The sequence below is a fragment of the Cupressus sempervirens genome, chromosome 1 (genome assembly GCF_028749045.1).
Source record: "Cupressus sempervirens isolate cs-2001-9-10 chromosome 1, ASM2874904v1, whole genome shotgun sequence".
NCBI lineage: Eukaryota > Viridiplantae > Streptophyta > Pinopsida > Cupressales > Cupressaceae > Cupressus > Cupressus sempervirens.
The window spans coordinates 396697987-396725383 of NC_143118.1; positions in this window are offsets into that span (position 1 = coordinate 396697987).

The following is a 27397-nucleotide window of genomic DNA, read 5'->3' on the forward strand; positions in this document are numbered from 1 at the left end:
ATGCTTTACATAATTCATTCCAATGTGTCAAAATTCTCCACAATAATGATATTTGCACCAAGTATTGTAGTCCCAACCAAATATTGCTTTCACAATCTGCTTTATTTGATCTAATATCTTGGTTTTTCACATTGATGACTTGTGTCCATGTTTCTTACATTTGTGACATTTGGCTTCAAATCTTGGTTTTTGTTTACATTCATTAGCCTTATGACCATGCTAATTGCAATTGTAGCACTTCCCATTGAATTTTTCTTTTCCATTGCTCCAACATTTTTTTGATGTATGACGTATCTTACCACAATGGTTGCAAGTAGGTCTTTTATTCTTTTGAGCTCCTTGCTTGGATGATTCTCTTTCTTTTGTATATCTAATTCCTACTTTTCAATTTTGTCTATAGAGATTTTTTATTATTCAATTGAATCATGTCAGCTTTGGATTTCATCATTCTTTCATTGATTTGCATTTTAGAGTTTAGATCATTTTGTAATATTTCATTGGTTTGCCTTTCAAAGTTTAGATCATTTCACAATATTTTATTTTCAAATCTTAGGCTCATGATTTCCTCATTTGCATTGGAGAGCTATTCAATAAGATCTACTTGTTGAAGGGATTGGTTCTGAATTTCATTGTTCCTTCCATCTATCTCTTCTTTTATCTTGTTTTTTTGCTTCATGATTTCACATAGCCTTACTAATTGAATTTCTTGTTCTCTTCTTATTTTTCTTACTTCTTCTTGTATGAAACCTTTTTTCTCTAGGAGTTCTTTGATTTCTTCATTAGCTTCATCTAAGTTGTTTGAATGAAGGTCTTTAACTCTTTCTTCAATGTAGAGATGATCATTCATTTGAATTGCAAGTTCTTTTCTTCTTTTCAAGGATTAAGAGAGTTTCTCCTTTGCTTTCTTGAGTTGGGCAATGGCCATTTCCAAATCTAGCTTCTCATTGTCAATAGCTTTGTCAAGTTTGAATATCTTCACAGCCTTGATCTTTGCTGAAACTATTAAAGTTTCTCTTATAAACCACAAAGCTCTGATAGCAATTGTTGGAAATATTCTAGACTATGCTAAGTTATTGAGAGGGGAGACATGAATTAATAACTTCTAAAACTTTTACAATTTCAACTCTTAATCCAAAAATCCAATTAGCATTTAATCATTCCCATATAATATGATCTAATTGCATGCATAATAAATTGAAAACATGAAAGAATTCATAACACTATAATACAGAGATTTGGTGACCCAAAAAACTTCCAAATAGAAAGTAAAAATAGGGTGGTGATGATATCCACAAGCTTTAGTACTGCAGTATAAAGTTGGCATATTATGGCTTACATTGATCACTTCTGATGATTTTCCCTATTAGAAGCAATAAGGACTATTAGGTCCACCTTGTGAAAGGATTTACAAACATACAATGAAATATGCACTCAGTAAAGAGATTTACAAAAGACTATTAGGTGTAGCTTGTTAAAGGATTTGTCTGATCCACCTATTAGGATGAAGCAATAGATAATCTCTAATCTATAACTTGGTTTGCTGAATGAGATTCCTTTATGTACTAATCACCTTGCTGTGATAGATATTTCTTTGTTGCTCCTTATACCATTGTAGCCTTTGTAATTTTCTCTGAATATATTCAATTACATTGCATTCATATTCACATTCAAATTCCTTCATACTTGGATATGATACAATTCAATACATATATATACCAATCCAATTATACAAATTACAAAGTTGTTCACAATACAAGTTTACACAAATATTACAAAGTCAACCCAAATGAAGACACTCAGGTTCTAAAGACTGACTCAGTGAGGTTCTGATACTTGACATCTAGTGGTAATGCCTAGAATCATCATGCACTCAGTAGACATATAAGCTTGGTCCATACTAGTCACTTCCAAGTAGTCTTGAACTCAGTTTGCATTGGTGACTTGATAGATACTATGAAACTCGTCATATAAACTAAGTCTCTTGGTTTACATTTTATGACTCAGTAAACACTATCTCCTCAAGCTCAATATAAAAAGAGTCACTTGGTTAACACTAACTATCTTGGTTAACATTGGAATCACATCACATAAATTGCAAACTTGGTGAACACTACATAGCTTGGTTTGCACCAGTAAACTTGACATACACTAAGATGCACAGTTTACACTACTGATCTTCACTATAACTGTAACTGCTTAGTAATGAGTGGGATTTTTTCAAAGGACTTGGTAGGAACTATAGAATTCAGTGACAATTGAAGTGCTTGGCAAGCATTGTTAATTTTATAGTAAGCTCAGTAGCTATATACAATCTAAATAAGTTTGTGTCACTAATAACAAACTTGACTGATATGTCAACACCAAAAACTTCATCCAAACATCCTTTTAGTATCTCATTATGTTTCTAAAGTGTTATCAATTTTATCTTATCCTATTCTAAGTGCCTAAATACTTCTTTGATTCTTGTTGTTACCATTAACTTGGTAGTCTCCAACATTGGTTTCCCAAGCATAACCTCCCTTATCTAATAATCTCTTGGAGTCAATTCCTCAATATCTACATGTGGAGGAGTGATAACAACATGTGCATACAAGTCTTGATTCTGATAACTCATGATAAAGGTGTTGGAAATATAGATGAAGTAACTGAGAGGGGAGGGGTGAATCAGTTACCACAAAAAATAGTTCCAAAAATCTCTTAGATGTCTATAATGCTTACTGCTAAAACTTGGTAAATAGTGTAGAAATATTGTAACTTGTTAAGTTAACTAGTTACTGATCATCTAGCATTCAAAGTTATTAATATGCATGCACATGTTAACTAAATGAACACAAGAGGCACTAAATTTAATGTGGAAACCCAATATGAGAAAAACCACCAAGTAACTAGTCATCAATTTTCACTCTTCTGAAGTGAGCCCTATTAGGAGCCAACCCTGTTAAAGGTTAAAATACACATTGTTAGGTGTGACCTTGTTAGAGGATTTAATCACCCTATTAGGAGTGGCGTGGTTAGAGGTCTTTAGAAAAATTCAACTGAATTGTCACCTTGTTAGAGGATTTATAAAATGGCTATTAAAACAACTCTGTAAAGAGATTTTGAATTCACTATTACAATGATTAGAAATCAACAACAAAATGACCTGAATGATATGCAACTTATCTTTTTCTGATTATAGATCTATGTTATACTTTATTGGATCCTTACTGATCAAATACAACTTTGCAACTCCTCCAGGATATCTAATCCTTCATTAGAATTTTCTCTTTATTCGCTTATTTCTTCCTCATCCTTATACTTGCATCCATACACACACATTATTCCATAACTTGAACATCTATATATATACCTTTCAGATTATCAAGTTAGCTCAAATATAAGTTACAACAACTAAGAAAACATCAGTTGGCTACATTTATTCCACAAAACAATCAAAATAATAAAATCCTTCGCTGGCCGACTCAGCTCGATAACCACTGTTCTAGAATGGTTTTCTAGTGTTAACAAGTGAAGCTCAGTAAACATTGCAAATCCTACAAAAGTCCTTTTGAGACCAAGTGAACTCGATTAGCACTAACCTTCCTTTGTTGACCTTGTGAGCTCAGTAGAAGCTAACTTTTTGCCATATTTCCTTCGATGACCGAGTTATCTTGGTAGACACTAACTTTTTACCACATTTTCTTTGATGACCAAGTGAGCTCGGTAGAAGCTAACTTTACTTTTCTAACCTTTTGAGCTTGGTAGAAGCTAACTTTCCTTTGCTGACCTTGTGAGCTTGGTAGAAGCTAACTTTCCTTTGCTGACCTTGTGATCTCGATAGACTCTGTCTGATGAATGATATGACATTTGTGTAACGTCAAAGACAACATTGAATTAACAATTGTATCCAATAATCTCCCTCTTTGGCATTGATGGCAACACAACATGTCATAGCAAAATGAAATTTGAAAAAAAGTCTAACAAGTCTTTCTATTAGAATAACTTTATTTTAGAAAACTCTCCCTCTTTCAATAATCTCCCTCTATGAAGGAATTACATAGGAAAACTCTTTCTCTCAAACAAATTTTAGAAAGATATGACAGTAAAACTCTCCCTCTTTGCCAACACATGCCAAAGACAACACAACCCAAATGAATTTTAATGTACCTTTAGTACTGATTCATATACAATGTTTCTTGACTATGCTGCATCAACTGATAGATCTTCAACTTGGTATGCGTTGATGCATCACTAAAACTTTATTTTAGTGAACTTCAGATAGGGGAGTGATCCCTAACTTACCTCTTAGATACAAAAATGCATCCTTAGGTAATGACTTTCTGAATATGTCAGCAATTTGGTCCTTTGTATGGACATATTCCAATCTAATCTCCTTATCTTGCACCAATTCTCTAACAAAATGATATTTTATTGCAATGTGCTTGGTTTTGGAATGCATCACTGGATTCTTAGATATGTTGATTGCACTTGTATTATCACAGAACATAACAACTGGTTCTTTGATTTCCACCTTCATGCCTTCCAACAACTGTTTAAACCAAACAATATTAGAATAGTTTACTGTTGCAGCAACATACTATGCCTCTACTATAGATTGAGATGTACAATTTTTCTTTTTGCTTGTCCAAGAAACCAACCTCTTTCCTAGAAAGAATGCTCCTCCACTTGTACTTTTTTTGTCATCAAAATCTCCTTCCCAATCAGCATCAGTAAACACTTTCAAATCCAAATTACCTCCAAATTTGTACCATAAACCATAATCTTCAATTCCTTTCAAATATCTCATTATTATTTTGATTGCCATCATGTGATTTGCTCTTGATTTTGCTGAAAATCTTGCTACAATAACAACTATAAGGGAAATATCTAGCCTAGTATGCACTACATACTACAACTTTCCAATCATAGATCTATACAAGGTTTGATCTACTTCTTTTGATTCATCTTCCTTGGTAAGTTTTAATCCAGTACACATAGGAGTCCCAACTGGTTTACAATCTTTCATACCAAACTTTTTCAATATCTCCTTGATGTATTTTGAATTTGAAGACCAACAAAGAATTTTATCTCACGAAACATAGACATTTCAAATTCCTTGTTCATTTGTTCTAAAAATTCCTTGCAAAGATCATCATTCCCTATGAAAATAGTATCATCTACAAATATTTATGCCAAGACAATATTATCATCTAGTCTTTCCTTTAAATACAAGCTACTGTTATCATTACTTCTTTGAAAACCAATTTGAATAAGATAGTTATGCAATCTTTCATACTATGCTCTAGGGGCTTGTTTCAGACCATATAGTGCCTTTTGTAATTTGTAGACCATGTTTCTTTTATCTGTATCAACAAAACCTTTAGGTTGTTCAATGTAAACCTCTTCATCCAGTATACCATTGAGGAATGTTGAATTGACATCCATTTGATAAAATTTGAATCCTTTGTGAGAAGCATATGCAATTAAGATTTTGACTCCTTCCAGTCTTGCAACAGGAGCAAAAGTTTCTCCATAGTCTATTCTTTCTTCTTGAGCATATCCTTTGCATACTAGTCTAGCTTTGTTTCTTGATACCTTGTCATCTTCAGTCAACTTGTTTTTGAATATCCACTTAGTTCCAATCACATTTTTATCTTTAGGCTTGGGCACAAGAGTCCATGTCTTGTTTTTCTCTATCTGTTACATTTCTTCATTCATAGCCTCAATCCAACTATCATTTCCTAACGCATCTTTGATATTTCTAGGTTCAAAATTAGTAAGTAAACAAGCACCTTTCAACTTATTTCTTGTCATGGTTCCTTCATATTTGTCTCCAATGATCTAATATGCTGAATGATGTCTCCTTACATATTTTGCTAATACAGGTTCTTTGCTTTTTGAATGAATTTCATTGTTATCATTTTGCATTTCAACTTCAGGTTCTGGCTGTTCTAGCTTGGTAGATATTTGTTCGTGTCCTTCATACTCGGTAGACACTTTCTCAGTAGCATCTGAATGTAACTCATGTTGTTGTAGCTCGGTTTGAACTTCTTGTAACTCGGTTACTGATGATTCAGGAGTAGAAGATTCCTGATTGATTGGTATTGAATAAGGTTCAATAAAAACAAACCTTCTATAATCTTCTGGTTCCCTTTTGCTTTCTTCTTCAGGCCTTTCTACAAACTCATCAAGTTTCACATGTGCACTTTCTATGACTTTGTTAGTAGACAAGTTCAAACATCTATATGCTTTACTTTTGCAAGAGTATCTCAAAAATATTCCTTGATCACTTTTCACATCAAATTTGCCTTTTCTAGATTCTTTCAAAATGCAACATTTACTTCCAAATACTTTTAGATAACTTACATTAAGTTTATAGCCATACCATAGCTCATAGGGAGTTTTGAATGAGCCCCTTTTTAGCTGTACTCAGTTCAGGGTATGAACTGCAGTGTTGATAGCTTCCTTCCAGTATTTGATAGCAATGTCTTTTTCAATCATTAAGGTTCTTGCACAATCCATGATAGCTTTGTTCCTCCTTTCAGCTATTCCATTTTTCTCAGGAGTTCCAGGGGCTGACACCTGTCTTTTGATTCCTCTTTCAATGCAAAAGTTATTGAATTCATGTGAAATGAATTCTCCACCTCTGTCTGACCTTAAGCATTTCAATATTTTTCCTATTTCCTTTTCTACTCTAGCCAAATACCATTTGAAATTCTCAAATGCTTTTGATTTGTTCCTTAGATACATGACAGTCATCATTCTTGAGTAATCATCAACAAAAAGAATAAAGAACTTTTTTCCAGTATAGCTTTCAATTCCAATGGGTCCACATAAATCAGTATGCATAATTTCTAATATATCTTCCAATTGATAGTTTTTACTTTTAAAGCTAGTCTTTCTCATTTTACCAATCTAACAATTCTTGCATAAACCAACCTCAAATTTCTTTATGTTAGGAATGCCTCTTACTTTCTTGAATTTGCTTATCTTCACCAAATTATCAAAATTTACATGACACAACCTTTTATGCCATAACCAACTTTCTTTGACTTGAGCAATAAAACATGAACATAAACCAAGTTCAAGATAAAATAAGTTACCTTTTGTTTGAGTGCTTGATCCAATTAGTTTTGCTTTGTCATCTAGCAGTCTTGCTATTCCATGCATGAATTCTACTTTAAATCCATTATTGAGTAGCTATGCCACACTCAAAAAATTATTCTTTAGTCCTTTTACCCAATAGGCATTATCACATATAAGTTCTTTGGTTAGAGAGAATCTTCCTCTTCCTTTTATACAAGCAGGTTCATTGTTACCAAATCTTACGCTACCACCATCATAGTCTTAAAAATATTCAAACTTAGTTTTATCACCAGTCATGTGATGAGAACAACCACTATCTATGATCCATGTATCATTTTTGCTCATATGAGAAATGAGTGCCATTTCCTCATCATTATCAAACTCATCTTTCACAGGAATGTAGACAATTTCATCTTCTTCTTCATCATTAGAATCATTAGAATATTTAGCCATAAAACATGTTTTCTTACCTTTATCCTTGAAGGATTTGAAGTCTTTCTTGCCATTGTACTTGTAATCTTTCTTCTCATATTTGTTTTGTTTGTTTGGGCACCTAGCACAATATGACCAACTTCTTCACAAGAAAAATAGATTAGAGGAACTTTACCTTTATATTTTCCTCTGCCGCTAGAGTATTTCCTTGCTAGTAGAGCTTCAATCACCTCAAGATCACTGTCTGAACTTTGGTCTGATTCAACTTCACTTTCTGACTGAGATTCCTTTTTCATTTTGCTTTTCTCCTTGAGTGAAAGCTTGGCTTCAAATGCTGATTCAATGTTTTTGGAATCTGAAACATAATTTTCATAGTTGTCTAGTTCAAATGCAATCAATCTTCCAACTATGGCCTCTAGATTTATCTTATGATTTTCTTCACATCTTCTTTCTTGAATTGCAGAGACTCTAATTGCATAGATTGGTTGTAATGTTCTAATAACTTTACTTATAACTATCTCTTCACTGATATCTCCTCCAGATGCTTTGATTACACTGACACATGTTTTATCTCTTTCAACATATTTGGCAATATTTTCATCCTATCTCATTTTCATTTGGTCAAATAGTCCTCTCAGAATTTCTTCTTTGGCTCTTCTCACATTATCATCTCCTCCATAGATTTCTTTCAACTTGTTCCACATTTCAAAGGTAGTTTTGCAATCCTTGATGTCATCAAATTTTTAGTAACTTAGAGCAGATGCTATATCTATCATCATAATGTTGTTAGTCTTCTTTTTAGCAATATCATTGATAGATAATGTACTAGAAGGTTCTACATATTTTTCATCACGGTACTTCAGTCCTATATCACCAATGGATGCTAGGTGTAGTCTCATAAGTCCTTTCCATGCAGAGAAGTTGTTCCTATTAAGTCTTGGAATTTCCCTTATGTAAGACATCCTGATCTTTAGCTTAGATCCTTGAAATCTTTTCCTGAAAGCGCCAAAAAAGCTCTGATACCAATTGGTTGAAATATAGATGAAGTAACTGAGAGGGGAGGGGTGAATTAGTTACCACAAAAAATAGTTCCAAAAATCCCTTAGATGTCTATAATGCTTACTTACTGCTAAAACTTGATAAATAGTGCAAAAATACTATAACTCGGTAAGTTAACTAGTTACTAATCATCTAGCATTCAAAGTTATTAATATGCATGCAAAGGTTAACTAAATGAACACAAGAGACACCAGATTTAATGTGGAAACCCAATATGGGAAAAACCACCAAATAACTAGTCACCAATTTTCACTCTTCTGAAGTGAGCCTTGTTAGGAGCCAACTATGTTAAAGGTTACACTACACACTGTTAGGTGTGACCTTGTTAGAGGATTTAATCACCCTATTAGGAGTGGCCTAGTTAGAGGTCTTTAGGAAACTTCAATTGAATTGTCACCTTGTCAGAGGATTTACAAAATGGCTGTTAAACCAACTGTGTAAAGAAATTTTGAATTCACTATTACAATGATTAGAAAGCAACAATGAAATGACCTGAATGATATGCAACTTATCTTTTGCTGATTACAGATCTATGTTCTAGTTTACTGGATCATTACTAGTCGAATACAACTTTGTAGCTCTTCTAGGATATCTAATATACATATTTCTTCCTCATCCATATACTCGCATCCATACACACACATTATTCCATAACTTGAACATATATATATATATACCTTTCAGATTATCAAGTCAGCTCAAATATAAGTTACAACAACTAAAAAAAATTAGCTGGCTACATTTATTCCATGAAACAATGAAAACAACAAAATCCTTTGCTAGCCAACTCAACTCAGTAACCACTGTTCCAAAATGGTTTTCTAGTATTAACCAAGTGAAGCTTGGTAAACACTACAAATCCTGCAAAAGCCCTTTGGAGACCGAGTGAACTTGGTTAGCACTGACCTTCCTTTGCTGACCTTGTGAGCTTGGTAGAAGCTAAATTTTTGCCATATTTCCTTCGATGACCAAGTTACCTCGGTAGACACTAACTTTCTGCCACTTTTTCTTTGATAACCAAGTGAGCTCGGTAGAAGCTGACTTTCCTTTGCTAACCTTGTGAGCTCAGTAGACTCTGTCTGATGACTAATATGACATTTGTGTAACATCAAAGACAACATTCAATTAATAATTGTATCCAGCGAAAGGCCAATGCCTATGCATCTTTTATTGGTGACTTAGGTTTCTTGATAATTTTAATCAATTCTCTTATTTCCTCATCCTCAGTGTCATACCACTACCTTTTGTTCCTAAATACCTCTTTCCTCAATGACCTTAGAGCATGTTCTATTAGAGATTTACCTTTTGAAGAAGAAGGAGTTTTTTTTTCTATGCTCTTTCCTTTAGCACACCTCTCCAAAGTCTTCTCCTTTTGTGAGAGATCCATATTGGATGTCTCTATATCCGTGGAGTCCATAATTCTTACCTCTATGTGTTGGGAAGTCTGTTGAGGTTGCTCACATATTTTCCCATCCTCTTACACTTCATTATTGGATATTTTTTGTGGCTCTTCTCCCTCTTCTAGTTGGACCTATTCTTCTTCATTGCTTGAAGGGAGAGGAGTAATTGAACCTTTATCCATGCAAAATGTAACTTGATTTGGTGATCATGGAGCTACTTTAGGTCCTTGGGGTTGAGATGGAAACTGATTCAAATCCTCCTATTAAGGTTGATTAGTTGGAGTATCTCTTATCTTATCTCCTACCAACTCAGTGCCAATTCACATAAAATAAAAATCCACCATTTAAAAGACATCAATCCCTTCACCATCTTGCTCATCAATCCATTGTTGCATCTCATCCTCAGAAGCTGTAAACTTAATAGGTTACATGGGAATGGATGGTAGTGTTGTTATGGAGCTCCTTCTCCATTCCAACTCTATGGCTTTAGCAAGATGAATCATCTGATTCAAAGGAATATTCTCTTCTTCATCCTCATCATCCTCTCTTTCCCCTTCATTTGGAATAACTTTTGGAACTGATGTAAAAGGAATAACTCTTCTAATCACCTTTTGTCTCCTCTTGACTAGAGGTTTGAAATTCCTTCTCTTAGGAGCTAATGAGGAAGCTTGCACCTCATGAGTAGGTGGAGACACTTCTTGTACTTCTACTTTAGTTCCTACTTGCCCTTGATCTGTTGGTGGTGCTTGAGGATTATCCTGGGTCTGCATAGCTTCTACATTATCTGACCCTTGTACATTCTAAGCCACTTGTACATTCCCAACCCCTAATCATGGTAGTTCTTGAGTTGTTACTTCTTCTAGCTTAGTTTATTAAGGAGAAGTTCCCTTCCTCTTGTTGTTTAGTGTGGAGCTTGATTAAGCCCCAAGTGGGAGATTATTAGATTGTGGTGACTAATCAGGAAAGTACTGTACATACTTCATAAATTCTTTTGGGTTTGGGGATCGCCTCAAATGCCTTTTTTGCGCCTATTTTATTGAGATTTTGGGCCGACATGTAATTATTAATTATAACCCTAAAGAAGTTAAAATACTTATATAAAAGGGCTTAGGGATAGGGATTATTTTATAAGGTGTGATCCAAAATTGGTTCTTGTGGTGGTATTGAGCTATAAGGGATTACAAATTGTAATTAGGTTGTAATCACTGGATCATAAAATTATTGGACTTTCTATTTGGTGGATGTAGCCCAAGGTTTGCCTGAACCATCTTAAATCTTGGTGCCTTGTGTTCTTTTCTATGTGATCTATTATTTTCTATTATTGGTTATATTTGCATGTAATTTTTATTTCTATCCATGGTTTAATCCTAAAAAGTAGTATTAGTGCTTAGTTGTTTTTAGTTATCCTCTACAAGAAAGTTTCACGGTTGAGTGGGAGTCTCACAGTTGATTGGGAGCAATGGAAAATGAGGGTAAGCTGAGGGTTGATAGGTTTAATGGGAAAAACTTCTAGTTATGGAAGATGCAAATGGTAGACTATCTATATCAGAAGGATTTATGGAAGTCGTTGGAAGGCAAAGCCAAGAATTAGGGATCTATGTCAAATGATGAATGGGATCTTTTGGATAGAAAGACACTTGGAAGCATTCGATTATGCCTGGCACCATCAGTGGAATTTAATATTACAAAAGCAAAGATGATAGAAGAATTGATGAAAAGCCCAGTGACATTGTATGAAAAGCCCTCTACTTTAAACAGGGTATTTCTCATGAAGTGTTTATTTAATATGAAAATGGAAAAAGTGGATCTATTATAAATCATTTAAATGAGTTTAATACTATTACTAGTAAATTACCTTATGTGGGTATCAATTTTGAAGAAGAAATTATGGCTCTCTTGATTTTGTGTTCTTTTCCTGAAAGCTGGATAGAAATATGAATGGGATCTTTTGGATAGAAAGGCACTTGGAATCATTCGACTATGCTTGGCACCATCAGTGGAATTTAATATTACAAAAGCAAAGATGATAGAAGAATTGATGAAAATCCCAGTGACATTGTATGAAAAGCCCTTTGCTTCAAATAGGGTATTTCTCATGAAGCGTTTATTTAATATGAAAATGGAAAAAGGTGGATCTATTATAAATCATTTAAATGATTTTAATACTATTACTAGTAAATTATCTTATGTGGGTATCAATTTTGAAGAATAAATTATGGCTCTCTTGATTTTGTGTTCTTTGCCTAAAAGCTGGATAGAAATATGAATGGGATCTTTTGGATAGAAAGGCACTTGGAAGCATTCAATTATGCCTGGCACCATCAGTGGAATTTAATATTACAAAAGCAAAGATGATAGAAGAATTGATGAAAAGCCCTCTACTTCAAACAAGGTATTTCTCATGAAGTGTTTATTTAATATGAAAATGGAAAAAGGTGGATCTATTATAGATCATTTAAATGAGTTTAATACTATTACTAGTAAATTATCTTATGTGGGTATCAATTTTGAAGAAGAAATTATGGCTCTCTTGATTTTTTGTTCTTTTCCTGAAAGCTGGAATGGCATGGTAATGGCTATGAGTAATTTTGTTCCTAGATCTAGCACCCTAAAATATGATGATGTGATCAGTGTTATTTTGAGTGAGGAAACTCCCAAGAAAACCTTAGGTGGATCTACATCAAAAAGTGCTTTGAATGCACAAAGCAGGGGTAGAACAATTGAGAGAGGAAGTAATTCTTGAAATCATTGGAAATCAAGAGGAAAGTCAAAGGGGAGGAGGTCTGAATTAAGAGGATTGAGCAACTGCTGGTACTATGGGAAACCGGGGCACAAAAAGAAAGATTGTTGGAATTAAAAGAAAAATGAAGTAGATAAATTAGATGGAGACAAGGACACAAATGTGGTATGTAAAAAATCCAAAGAGGATGCTTTGCTTCTATCTTTAGAAAGTGTTGATGTTTCTTAGGTTGTAAATTCTGGTGCTTCATTTCATGCTACACCTCATAGAGGTTATTTCATTGATTATGTCTAAGGGGATTTTGGGCTTGTTTATTTGGGGATAATGAACCCTGCCAGATTTTTGGAAAAGGAAAAATTAAGATTAAGTTGCAGAATGGGAATCATTGGCTACTACATGAAGTAAGACATATTCCAAGGCTGAGTAGGAATTTAATTTTAGTAGGGAAACTCAGTGATGAGGGTTGTGTAGTTAATTTTAATGATAAAAATTGGAAGGTTTCACAAGGTTCGCTTGTAGTAGAAACATTATATCTTTGTATAGGTGATATTGTTCCTTCTACTTTAATTGTATCAGAGAAAAATGAATGTTGAAGAACAATTTCTTCAGTTGAGCATGGAGAACAAATAGCTACTGTAGATTTTGATATAGCACTATGGCACAATAGACTTGGGCACATGAGTGATAAAGGTATGAAAGTACTTCATTCAAAGAAAGTTTCACTAGGTCTGAAATGTGTTAATATGGATTTCAATGAAAGTTGTGTGTATGGAAAATAAAAGAGAGTGAGTTTTGCAAAGATTGGGAAGGAAAATAAAAAGGAGAAATTAGAGCTTGTGCATATCAATGTATGGGGACTGGCTTAGGTATCTTCCCTTGGTGTCTCTCTTTACTATGTTACATTTATTGATGATACAACTAGAAAAGTATGGGTTTATTTCCTTAGACAAAAATATGATGTATTTCATACTTTTAAGAAATAGAAATGCTTGGTTGAAAATGAGACTTGTAAAAAATTAAAATGTCAAAGATCTGATAATGGAGGTGAGTATTGTAGTCATGAATTTGAAGATTATTACTCCACTAATGGTATTCATAGATAGAAAATTGTTCCAAGGACTCCACAGGAAAATGGATTGGCTGAACGCATGAACAGGACTATAATGGAATGTGCAAGGAGCATGAGGTTGCATGCTGGATTGCCCTTACACATGTGGGTAGAGGCTATCAATACTATTGTATATTTTATTAATAGAGTTCCCTCTACTCCTTTGGGTTGTGGTATTAAAGAGGAGGCATGGATAGGTAAGAAGGTGAGTTATTCTTTTCTCAAAACCATCTGTCGTGAAGCATTTGCTCACATAGATTCTGAAAATAGAACCAAGCTAGAAGCTAAGTCAAAAAAATGCATATTTGTTGGATATGACATTAATGAGCTTGGTTATAGGCCTTGGTATTTTGAAAATCATAGAATTGTAAGAAGCAAGGATGTCACATTTAATGAGAAAGTGTTGTACAAATATCTATTGCAACAACATGAGAGTAAAGAAGATGATTATGTAGTGCTAGATGATACTCCAAAAGATGATGTTCCAACCATTCCTCATGATGTGCAACAACTGCAACAACAAATACCACACACAATGGTGAATGTTAGATGGTTAACAAGGGAAATTAGACCTCCACAAAGATTTTCTCCCTCTTTATATTCTATTTTACTTAGTGATGCTGGTGAACCTAAAAGTTATGATGAAGCTATGCAGGTGGATACTAAGATTTAGTGAGAGTGTGCCATGAAAGATGAAATGGACTTTTTGCTAAAGAATAAGACATGGGTTTTATGCAAATTGCCTATAGGTAAAAAGGTTTTATAGAATAAGTGGGTTTAAAGGTTGAAAGAAGAGGAAGGAGGTAAGAAAATATTTAAAGCCAGGTTAGTTGTAAAAGGATTTGCACAAAAAAAGAGAATTGATTTTGATGACATATTTTCTTTTGTTGTTAAAATGACTTCTACTTGTATTGTTTTAAGTCTAGTGGCTACTAAATATTTGCATTTAGAGTAGTTCGATGTTAAAACCGCCTTCCTTCATGGTGATTTGGATGAAGAGATATATATGGCTCAGCCACAGGGATTTGCAGTCAAAGGTAAAGAGAACTTAGTGTGTAAATTGAAGAAAAGTTTATATGGCTTGAAGCAAGCAACTTAGCAATGGTATCTAAAATTTAATAGTTTTATACATTAGCATGGTTATAGTAGGTGTCATTCAAATAATTGTGTTTACTTTAAGAGGTTGGATGATGATAGCTACATTATTTTATGTTTATATGTTGATGATATGCTTGTAGCTAGGTCTAACATGGATCACATTAAGGGGCTAAAAAGCCAATTAGCATATGCATTTTCTATGAAGGATTTGGGGGTAGCAAAATAAATCCTTAGTATGAAGATTTCCAAAGATAGGAAGAATAGAACATTGACACTATCTCAGGTTGATTATGTTGAGAAGGTGTTGGAACAATTCTGTATGGAGAATGCTAAAGCTGTTAGCACACCTTTACCTAGTCATTTGAAGTTGACTAAGGAGATGTGTCCTAAGACACAAGAAGAGGAGGATAAGATATCCAAGCTACCCTATGCTTCAGTTGTAGGAAGTTTAATGTATGCTATGGTATGTACTAGGCTAGATATTGCACATGCAGTGGGAGTCATTAGCAGGTATATGAGTCATCCAAGAATTGAGCATTGAAATGCAATCAAATGGATTCTTCGATATTTGAGAGGAACATCCAAAAAGTGTTTACATTCTGGGAGCTCTAATACTAATTTATAGGTATATGTTGAGTTAGATTTGGTAAGGGATATTGATACTAGGTAGAGTACTGTAGGTTATGTATTTACTGTTGGTGGGGCAGCCATGAGTTGGGTTTCTAGGTTACAAAAAGTTAATGCTTTATCCACTATAGAGGTAGAGTATGTAGCTTCTACAGAGGTAGGCAAGGAGACGATATGGCTTTAGTTCTTCTTGCAAGAATTGGGACATCCTCAGAAGAATAATTATTTGTTCATAGATAGCCAGAGTGCCATTCATCTAGCAAAGAGTTCAACTTTGCATTCAAAGACCAAACACATACAATTGCGATACCATTTCATTCAGTCCATTTTGGAGGATGGAAAGTTAAAGTTGGAGAAGATACATACCGATGATAATCTACTAGATATGTTTACAAAGGTAGTAACAAGGGAGAAGTTGAACTCCTCTTTAGCTTTGTTTGGTCTTCTAGACTGAAAATGAATAAAATAACAGTACAGTCCAAGGTGGTTTGATTCAGTGGGAGCCCCATGTGGTAGCAGTATTGCTATAGGATCAGTCTCCAAGTGGGAGATTGTTGTTTAGTGTTGAGCTTGATCAGTCCCCAAGTGGGAGATTATTAGATTGTGGTGACTGATCAGGAAAGTACTGTACATACTTCATAAATTTTTTGGCCCTATTTTATTAAGATTTTGGGCTGACATGTAATTATTAATTATAACCCTAAAGAGGTTAAAATACTTGTATAAAAGGGTTTAGGTTTAGGGATTATTTTATAAGATGTGATGTCGAATTAGTTCTTGCTATGGTATTGAATTGTAAGGGGTTACGGATTGTAATTAGGTTGTAATCACTAGATCATAAAAATATTAGACTTGTTGTTTGGTGGACATAGCTGAAGGATTGGTGAACCATGTTAAATCTTGATGCCTTGTGTTCTTTTCTATGTGATCTATTGTTTTCTACTATTGTTTATATTTGCATGTAATTTTCATTTCTATCCATGGTTTAATCCTTACACCTCTTTTCTTTACCCTTCTAAGCCCTATAATATCCAACTTCTCTATCAAGTTGGTACATTATCTTTGGCCTCATTGGGGATTGAGCTGTGAAAGTGGGCACTAACACCTTAGCTCCTCTATGATTTACTAGGCAAGCTGTAGCATGGAAGACTACCACTTGAGGAATTGGATCTAGTTTGAAAGGTCTTTTGATCCAATCCTTAGTCAATTTGATGATGTTCTTGGTCCTATGATTAATATCTGATTTTTCTTCCTTATCAATATCAAAATTCATAATGGGTCGATCAAAAATCTTGTCTCTATTATAAAGTGGATCAAGGACATCCTTAGTATCTTATTGCACTACCTTTAAAGGAACCTTTATCTTCAAAGCATTTCTTGCCAAATAGAGAATCATCCTACAATAATCCCTTATATAGATATCATAGTCATCTACTGCATTCATCTAATGGTCCTCAATTGCATCTCCATGTTGGAATGTTTTGCTAGCTAAATATTGTACTCCTTCAATGTTATCAAAATAAGGATGAGGAGAGTTATATGCCTCCAAGGGATAATAATCCTATTCAGGCTCAAAAGATGGAATATCTTGTCTTTGGACCACACTAAATGATTTGACAGTAATGGGCCACACCTAGGTTATCTTGTGCTACTTCCTTACCCTATCATATATAGACAAGAGTTGTCGAGCGATCTCCATCAATATAACTCTGTCACTTGGATACCTAGGGAGCTACTTGGGATTGATAATTGTTCTTGCTACCCTCAAATAAGTGAATGTTTGAAATTGGATGTAATAGACACCAACTTCTAAAATCTTGGCTACTATCTCATCTAACATCCTCTTCACATAATCCCCTTCAATGAACTAGAGAATTGATAAAAGCATCATTCACTATGCTTTATTCCTTACTCTGCTTTGAAAGCTTTTTCTTTACTAGCTAGGGATATACTGTATTGGACCATGTATTCATATCTTGCATGCTACCCATGCTAACAGGTACACCAAATAAGATGTCATGTAGAACTTACAGTTGTTCTTAATCATCACTGACTACTCATCCAAATTCTCACTAAGAATGGAATCTCAATCAATTGGCATTTTTGTTTTGTTTTGGTAATCTCAATAAAATGCATCATCCATATGTTTAGGTGTCCTGATGTTGGCAACCCCATGATGCTACTCAAGAGTATTATAGAATATCCAATATCCTCTTTCATATAACCCCTTATCATGTCCACTTTTCTTTTTTTACACCCTAGACAAGTCTTCTCAATAAGGTATGAGGACTAGATGATTTAAAATGCTTCCTACACATGTTACCTATACCATATTTTTTCCTAGTGATAGGTTAGTCTGATAAATTGATTTGCTCTCGAGAGATGGAATATCTTTTCTATGTTCTTAAGTTAGAGATATAGCATGATCTCTCTAGTTGTACTCTTTACAACCCTTTATTACAAGATATAGTTTTCCACCAGTATCATGATTAATTCCTAAGATTATATTGATATTGGGTGTGATGCAGCGTTGACTAGTCCTGATTAGATAAGAGCAGATATTAATGGGCATCTTTCTGTGGGTTTATTGCACAATACTAGAAATGTGTTCCAGTCTATATGACCAAGTTTAGTATCCTTGATCTCTAAATAGTCATCTTGAAAGTGCGACTTTTTCAAAACACCTTGAAACTTGAAAATAAATGGTTTTGGGACCATATTTGTAGTGAGGGAGGATGATGAAGAAGCCATTGAATCTATACAAAATCAACATCTATTATTCCAAAGTAAAAAAAAATCAATTCATACAAACCCTAATGATCACATGAAAAAACTTGGAAAACTCTAATTGACAAAAACTATTAAAAACCTTTTCTAACCTTGATATGAAAAAAAGAGCACAATTGGCACACCTCAAAGGTGTGCTAGGTGCACTATCTCTTATGCAAAAGTTTGTTAAGGGTGTGCATCTTGTGCACATGATGTAGTGTGCTAGGTACACACCCTTACAATACTTGTAAGTGAAAAAGGGTGCACATTTAGTGTACCTCATGAGGTGCATTAAATGTGAACCCTTTGATCCTTTAAGGAATACTTTGGTCTATGTAAAGGTGCATAGTTGTGCACCTCAGATACGTGCATGCCTACACACCTTTCTTTGATGTTTTTAGTTTAGTTTAATTTTTTTTTGAGTTTTTTATACTAAGGTGCACACCTTGCACACATTGGGAGGTGCACAAGCTACCCAAAAAGCCTTTAGCTTAATGCTTAATGTTGTCTATGTGCATGGTGAGTAGAGTGAAATCAGGAAAAGATGCACACCTCAAGAGATACAGTGATGTAGGAGAGTGGGGTAAGCTAAGAAAAATGATGAAGGTAGATATGAGGGCCCTGAGCTTTATAGGCCCAAGGCTCTAGCACACCCCCTAGAGGTGTGCAAATACATGGCTACATTGTTGCACATTTCCTAAGAGGGAAATGCTTTCTTCTCTTTACTTCCTTTAGTGCACTACGACGCCTGGGGAGGTGCACCAGGTGTGCATTTTTCTTACAAAAAATGACTTTCTCCCTAAGAATTCTATTTCCAAAATCTTGGTTTTCAAGCCAGGGCCTAAATTTGACCAAAGACATTAGGAAGAACCCTTAAAAAAACTCAGACCCTAGACTAAGGATCTAGAAAGCTAAAAAGTAAAGTAAGGGGCATGTATACTAATTCATTATAGTCTAACATTTTCCCATTTTAATTCTCTTACTCTAGATATCATGTAAGTATTTCCTACCACAAACCTTCTAAATTAACTAATATAAAAAAAAATTGGAATATGTCTAATATATATTCAATAAATTTATGTAGGAAAAACTACTTTGGGGAGTAGCATGGTTGTAGAGAACCACTGTAAATGAATCTTACATGAACTAAATTCAAGTAAATGGTCATATGTTGGGTGCTGAGGAAAACATGAATATATTTAGCTGGGACAATAAACATGCAAGAACTCAAGTCTTTCTAGAAAGGGTAATGAAGCTTAACAAATCTCCTATACTTTTCCAAGCCTTTTCTTCTGAATGGTTCGTTATTGAACAGGCAACATTTATTTTGAAATAGGACCTTGATAAAGCAATGAAAGAACTTCATGAAAAAACTATTGGTGGTTTTGATAAAGGTCCTAAGTTCAAGATATAGGTTATCTCTAAAATTGTGATTCAAATAATTTTATTCTTGCACAACCTTCCATTAAATATCGCTTTTATTGTTTGTACATGATAGTTTTATTTCTATTGTAAATGTCATGTATTTGTAGTGTTGACTTGATATCAAAATATAGATTATAAAGTCCATTAGAATTCTCATTAGCTTCATTTATTGGTATAGTTATGTGGTTGTTCAATTTTTTTTTGGGAGATACTTCCTACTTCATTGATTTTCTCAATTAGGTAATGGTTGCAAAGCCAACTAAGAAGGATACGAAATAGAATCATGGAACAAAAAGAAAATATAGTAGGCCAAATTTGGAAATAAGAGAGAATGGAACCTAGATATGAATATTGGAGTTGAAATTATTTAATTTGACTAATGTGATGGTTTTCCTAGTATGTGCTGCTTGTGAATGAAATAAGGAGGAACAACTATAGTCAGGAGACCTTGTAGGCCTGTCTCTTGAAAATATATCCAAAATACCCGGTCATGTATGCGAGGTTCCCTAATCTAGGTTTATTTTTCCTTTTCAAAAGTCCTTGTTACATTTGATAGTCTTCTCTATGCACCTTTAACTCTTTCACTCTCAAATCTAAACTCACTCACATGAAGAAAGGGGAAGATGTCATGTCCCCTTTTCAAATAATTAAAAATAATAATCTTTTCTAAGGCAAGCAGGCCCAAAAAGGTGAAGTTTCAGAAAAAAAGGATAATCTTTGGAAGCTAATGGACTAATAAATGAGAATTATTATTAAAATATGTTTTATTAACCCCTCTTGGACGTGAGTTAGGGTTATGCCCTCTTTTAAGGAGTTTGGAGGCATTTTGGGCTGATTCCAGAACTTGATTTTTGAGCATTGCTTTGTTGTTCTTTAGAGGTTGTCAAACCTGTGAAGAAGGAGACCCAAAAATGGGAGTTTGCAAGTTTCTAGGAAGGCTAAACATGGGATTTTGAAGCCATTCCATGTGCATGCTCATGCAGAGTTTTCCCTTGTGCTGAACAGTGCAGATTTGTGGATTTTCGAGTGTATTTTTTGTAAGAGTTTGGTGTTTCTGGTTGAGTATTTCATATCAGTTTGCGTTGCTACTGTATATCAAACTTTTAAATGTTAAAATAGAGCTAAATATATGTATTTGGATATTATTATACTTCTGTGATAGATTATTAAGTTTTTGTGGTGATTCCGAGCTATTTTGTGCTATTTTCGGGAGCTAGATGAGCATTGTTTTTGTCCTCCGTTTGGGAGCTATTGTGTGCATATTATACAGATTTGAAAATTTCATTTTATAGGCTGTTATTCTGCTCAAATTTCTGTAAAAATGTCCACTTTCAGATTTATTAATAATAGGTGAAGCTATGAAGCTTTTAGCACTATTTCTAGCATACCTGATTTGGGGTTTATTGAGAAATTGATGGATCTTTGAAATATTGGTTGTTTGATTTTAAAGATCTCATTTGAGGCTTGAAATATCATAAAAAATCAGAAAAGGGACATTTCAGTGGTATTAGAGCTATGATCTTGCCAGCCTGAGGGTTTGTAGAAGTTTGCATGTCAGTTTTGACAACTACCCAAATCTTGCATGTCAAAATTTATGGTTGCATGCAACTTCTAATCATTTGCATGTTAGTTCTTGGTGAATTTGGTGGTTGCATGTTGCTTCTAATCAGTTGCATGTCAAAATCTATGGTTGCATGCTACTTCTATTCATTTGCATGTTAGTTCTTGGTGAATTTGGTGGCTGCATGTTGCTTCTAATCAGCTGCATGTCAAAATATATGGTTGCATTCTACTTCTAATCAATTGCATGTTAGTTTTTGGTGTTTGAAGAAGTTATAACCTATCGGGGTTACACTCTACTTTATCCAAAATGGACAAGTATAGTACAGAGTCTCATAGGACATGATCTTGGACAATTGATATTTAGTGTCAGAACAGCAGAAAGGATGGTTATTTATACATTCAAGATAAACTTAGGAAAATAAGCCATGACATGTCTGAACAGTTGGTTGAGCACCACCATATGATGAATGACATGTTATTCGACCCAGCTAAGGTGGATAAGTTGACTAGATTTCTATTTGGTAAATTTTCTCACAGGGCAGATGACACAATTACCAAGAACTTGCATGAGGAGTTTGAGAAAATAGCTTATAGCCAGGCAGAGGTCTCAGATTCTACTCTGCCACAAGAGGTAGTGAGAAAGGATATTACACAGATTTATAGTAATGGTCAACTTGATACTCAAATTGAGACAATTGTATATAGGTCATTAAAGGGTGATATCACAGGTATTCAGGATGGTATAGTTACAACAGGTAGTGACTATAGCGTAGTGGGTTCAGATGATGATTATGAGGATGTTGTTGTGCATGATGGTGAGATGCCTGGTAGAGATGAGTAGACATTGAGCATTCATGACTTTGCTGAGAAAGAGTACCAGGCACAGTTAGATGCTTCATCACATGAGGTTGAGGCTGGTAGTACTTCACACAATTTGTCTAGCCAACTGAAAGTGAACAAAGACAGTATTGTGACTTCATTATCTCATCATGATAGGTATGTGGAGTTAGTTAGTATTGGTCATAATACTCAAGTGAGGATTTTTCTTGAGTTACCAGCTGATTCTAGTTTACAGATATGGACTCGAGATTGTTATATTGGCATTTGGGATTTAGTTGACTGGAGATCTTTAACACTTTTTGGTAGCAGTGTTTGTTAGGGTGCTATCATGGATTTGATTAGCAGATTGCATGGTGTTGTCTTTTCTTATGCTAGCAGCTTGTCCGATGTTGGTATTAGTTTTTATACACCAGTGTTGGGCTTTGTTCATATATCCAGTCAACCATACTCGTTGGAATGTGTTGATGATCTTTCATATTTGGCAGTGTGTACAGATGAGTCCCAGGATCATATTGGCATTGATGACATCCAGGAGGATGCAGTGGGCAGTTTTGAAGACTTAGTTTCCTTGGGTACAAAGGAGTTGGACAAAAGTGCTATAGTTTTTGATACTTCGTATGTTGATATGAGCTTTAGAGTTGATTCATAGGACATGGATGGTAATACTCTAGAGACTAGTGACTTTGAGGATACTCCTTTAGATAGTGCATCAGAGGAGGTTTGTAGGAGACAGTCAAGCCAGTGCCATCATGTGTCTAATCAGTTGAGAGTTAGTGAGTGAGACATTGCTATCGCTTGCCAACATTTCGATGCTACTCATCAATTGTTAGCAGTTTATGGATGGGGTTTTCCGACTAGTGATGAGCAGGGAGGCAGTTATCTTTCCTTGACAGAGTTCCACTCTTTATGGGAGGCTATCCAAATTCTGAGATAGGATTATATGCAGTTGGTAGCCAATAGAGATTATCTTATGGAGTGGGGCATTACAGCATATGGATCATTGTTGGCTAAGGAAGATGAGGTGAGTGAGCTTACTGAGCAACTTGAGGTGGCTTTTGAGATTCTTGAGAGTACACAATTGGCTTTCAAGGAGTCATAGTTTCCTTTGGCTAAGGTGACCATGGAGTTAGAGAAACTACAGTCTTTACTAGATTCTATACAGTCACAAGCTGTGGTGTCTGATGATCTGAGGATGTCCATGGTCAAGATTGTCAAAGATAGTGGAGATGGGGATGCATTCATCCTTGATACTAACATTGGCATATCGGGTTCATCCCCACTAGACTCAGGTTTAGTTGAGTTGGGTGTTGCAGCAGATTGTTGTGGTATGCCTAACATGGTGGTGACCTCTAGCACTAATGGCACGAAGACTAGAGATGCGGTATCAAAGACCATGTGTGATGTTGGTGAGCCAATATTTAGCATGGTTCCTACTAGTAATACTACTCCCTTGGCAATGTCTTTAGAGGTAGTAGTCAGTTCTAACTTGGTTAGTGATCAATTGTAGTTAGTTACATCTGGATTGTAGTCTGAGCCACTGACTGAGACTGGTGCATTCTATCAGCATTACATTGTGAGGTATGCTCATCAATTTACCTTTGATGACCATGTTGATGAGATGATGATACAGAGATGTACTTTGGTTCCTAGTGCTTATCATTAGTTATGGGATAGTTTGATGCCTCATGATGAGAGTTGTGATGGGCATGACATGGCGATAGGTTATGCAGTTGACAGCTTGATAATATGTGACTTAGAGTAGGAGTTTCAGAGTGATGCTTCAGTGAGTGTTGTTATTGATTCTACTCCTTTGGCTATGACATCTCCTGACTTAGCTGGTGATCAATCACAGTGGGTTGTATCACTTGTTCATGGTGAGTTGTTGACTGAGGTTGATTTTTTTTATCAACATTATATTGCAAGGTATGTACATCAGTTAGCATTTGATCCTAGTGTTGAGGAGTTGATGGCAGGAAAATTTGGTTTGGGTTCCAATTCTTGCTATTTATCTTGTGATGGCTTTTCACCATCAAGGGTGCATGGGAGTTATGGTTATGAGATAGTGGTTAGTGATCTACAAATTTTTGTTGACTGCAGGAGTTGTACAGTGTGTGGATTCTCCATACTTGGTACAGTTTCATTTGGGAGCATTCACCATTGTTGCAAAGTTGGATTGTACATTTCATATAGGGCAGTGGAATGCGTTGATGGTATTTACTGTGTTGGTAGTTTGATTTGTCCACTTTACTTGGGTTTTGATGTTCTAAGAGTTTGTGTCTCATGGGTTTCTGACTGTGGAAGTTGTGACTTTGGATTTTGGTTGAGTAGTAATTGTCAATTTGATTATGGATTCCTCTTGGTTATATTGCAGAGGATATTGCAAGTGCTTGTGTTAATTGACAATAGTATAGTTCATGACTACATTTGGGATCCAGGTGGATTGATTGGTTTTTTTTTAGCCATTGCTTGAGGACAAGCAATATTTGGAAGGGGAGGACTTGTCATGTCCCCTTTTCAAATAATTAAAAATAATAATCTTTTCTAAGGCAAGCAAGCCCAAAAAGGTGAAGTTTCGGAAAAAGGGGATAATATTTGGAAGCTAATGGACTAATAAATAAAAATTATTATTAAAATATGTTTTATTAACCCCTATTGGACGTGAGTTGGGGTTATGCTGTCTTTTAAGGAGTTTGGAGGCATTTTGGGCTGATTCCATAACTTGATTTTTGCGCATTGCTTTGTTGTTCTTTAGAGGCTGCCAAACTTGTGAAGAAGGAGACCCAAGAATGGGAGTTTATAGGTTTATAGGAAGGCTAGGGATGGGATTTTGAACCCATTCCATGTGCATGCTCATGCAGAGTTTTCCCTTGTGCTGAACAGTGCAGATTTGTGGATTTTCGGGTGTACTTTTGTAAGAGTTTGGTGTTTCCGGTTGAGTATTTCATATTAGTTTGGGTTGCTTCTGTATATCAAACTTTTAAATGTTAAAATAGAGCTAAATATACATATTTGGAAATGATTATACTTTTGTGATAGATTATTAATTTTTTGTGGTGATTCCAGGCTATTTCGTGCTATTTTCGGGAGCCCGATGAGCATTGTTTTTGTCCTCCATTTGGGAGCTATTGTGTGCATGTTATACAGATCTGAAAATGCCATTTTATAGGCTGTTATTCTGCTCAAATTTCTGTAAAAATGTCCACTTTCAGATTTATTAATAATAGGTGAAGCTGTGAAGCTTTTGGCACTATTTCTGGCATACCCAATTTGGGGTTTATTGAGAAATTGGTGGATCTTTGAAATATTTGTTGTTTGATTTTAAAGATCTGATTTGAGGCTTGAAATATCATAAAAAATCAGAAAAGGGACATTTCATAAGAAGGGGTGTGTTCTATAGGGGTTGGCTTACCTAATTCAAACTCTGTATTGGTATTTCAACCTCTACAATAGCTAATCATGATGTAAAACAGACCTTGTCAAAAAGAGGGTTAGAGGATAAACAATAGTGAAAATATTGAATATTACCTCAAGTATGAAATACTAGGCATGAAGACTTAGATATGTCTTGATGTTGTATGCTTTCATGATAGAGAAATACATTATGATTGGTCATGAGTACTGCAACAAAGTTGTATGCATGAATTGAGTGCTCCTTGATTGTAGATATGTACTCAATTGATTTGAATATGCTTAATTGGATTCTAGGAGATAATAGTGATAGGACTTTGAAATGAGATTGGGAGTTGTATTTGTATGCAACTTATACCTTTGCAACTTTTTTTTAAGGAAGGTTGACACCAAAGGGAAATTATTTGCATCTTTGTTCACTATCTCACTATTTCTTTTGATGTTGAAGGATCCTCTAGACCTGTATTCTTGCATTTATTATGATCTACTGATCCACTTTGAAGAAAATTATTAACTCCATTGGACCTTCGATGAGTCCCTTCATCTATTCTAGACCTTTGCTCCCGACCATGATGCCTAGCTACAAAAATGAGAAACTTTCATAAACATGTAAATTCTTCCACTATTATGTAGAAGTTGAACTGGAGGACAACAAAAATTAAACTTGTTGAAGATATGGGGTGAAAATAGTGCAGAATTTTTTTGAAATTAGAAGAATAAAATTAAAAAATAATTGAATAATTAATATACGAGAAGATAAAATTCAAGTCGATCTTGGGAAGTCATGATAGATTCAATCTGATAAGTATTTAATGATATTTGATAATCAAAACTCAACTTATCCTTGTGGAAAAGAAGAAAATGGGTATGTGAGAAAGATTAATTACTCCAAGAAAATGAAATATTTTATTTTTCAAATCAACTTCTCTAATTCTAAAATTGACAAAATACATAATATAGTCTACAAACTTGAAAAATGAATATCTCATTAAGTTCTACATGAGTCTTTTGGATTAAAACGATGTATATCTTTTTGGATCAAACTCCATGATCCATCATAATGATTCTAAGCACATAATTTTTATCTAAAATCTAAACAAAATTAAAAACTATAAAGATCTCTATCCCATGTATAATCATCAACAATAACATATATATTTTTTGTTACTCTATTTTGAGAAGGGTGTACAAATATTTATAAGTCTCTCGACTATGATGAGTGTGCTTGATGTCTTTCATTAGATATTGACTATTACTATTTACAGAATACAATATCATTTCAAGCTCTTGTTGCATTGTATCTAAGACTATTGTTTGCAAGGAGAAGTCGATTGCAAGGTGGAAATTGACAGATTAGGTTTAATTATTTTTAATTAAAAATTATCACAGTCATTGATATTTTGATGCAACCAATCATCAAGGGTGTGGGAAGATCGTCGAATCATCTTTGGAAGTCATCAATATTTTGATTAGGCTTGTAATCAACAGTATGGAAAACTTGTCAAATATTCTCTAGCATGAGTTGATATTTCAATGTGGCCCACCATCGATGGTATGAAAAACCTGTTGAATCATCTATGGATCATTTCAAACTAGTACTATAAGGCCTCCAAGTTGCATTGTTGGGGATTATTTTTGATGGAGTATCCCATCAATAAATCAATAGTCAAGGAGTGCGTCAAACTTTTGACAAAATTCTAACGACGTTATATTTTTACATGGAAGTGTCAAACTTTCAACCTCCAAGAATAAAAAAAAAGGTCCAAATTTACTAGTGATTTATTCATCACATGCCCCTAAATAGCCTGAATTTATGCCTAATATGACTATTTTTAATAAAATAGTAGTTAATAAAAAAATGAA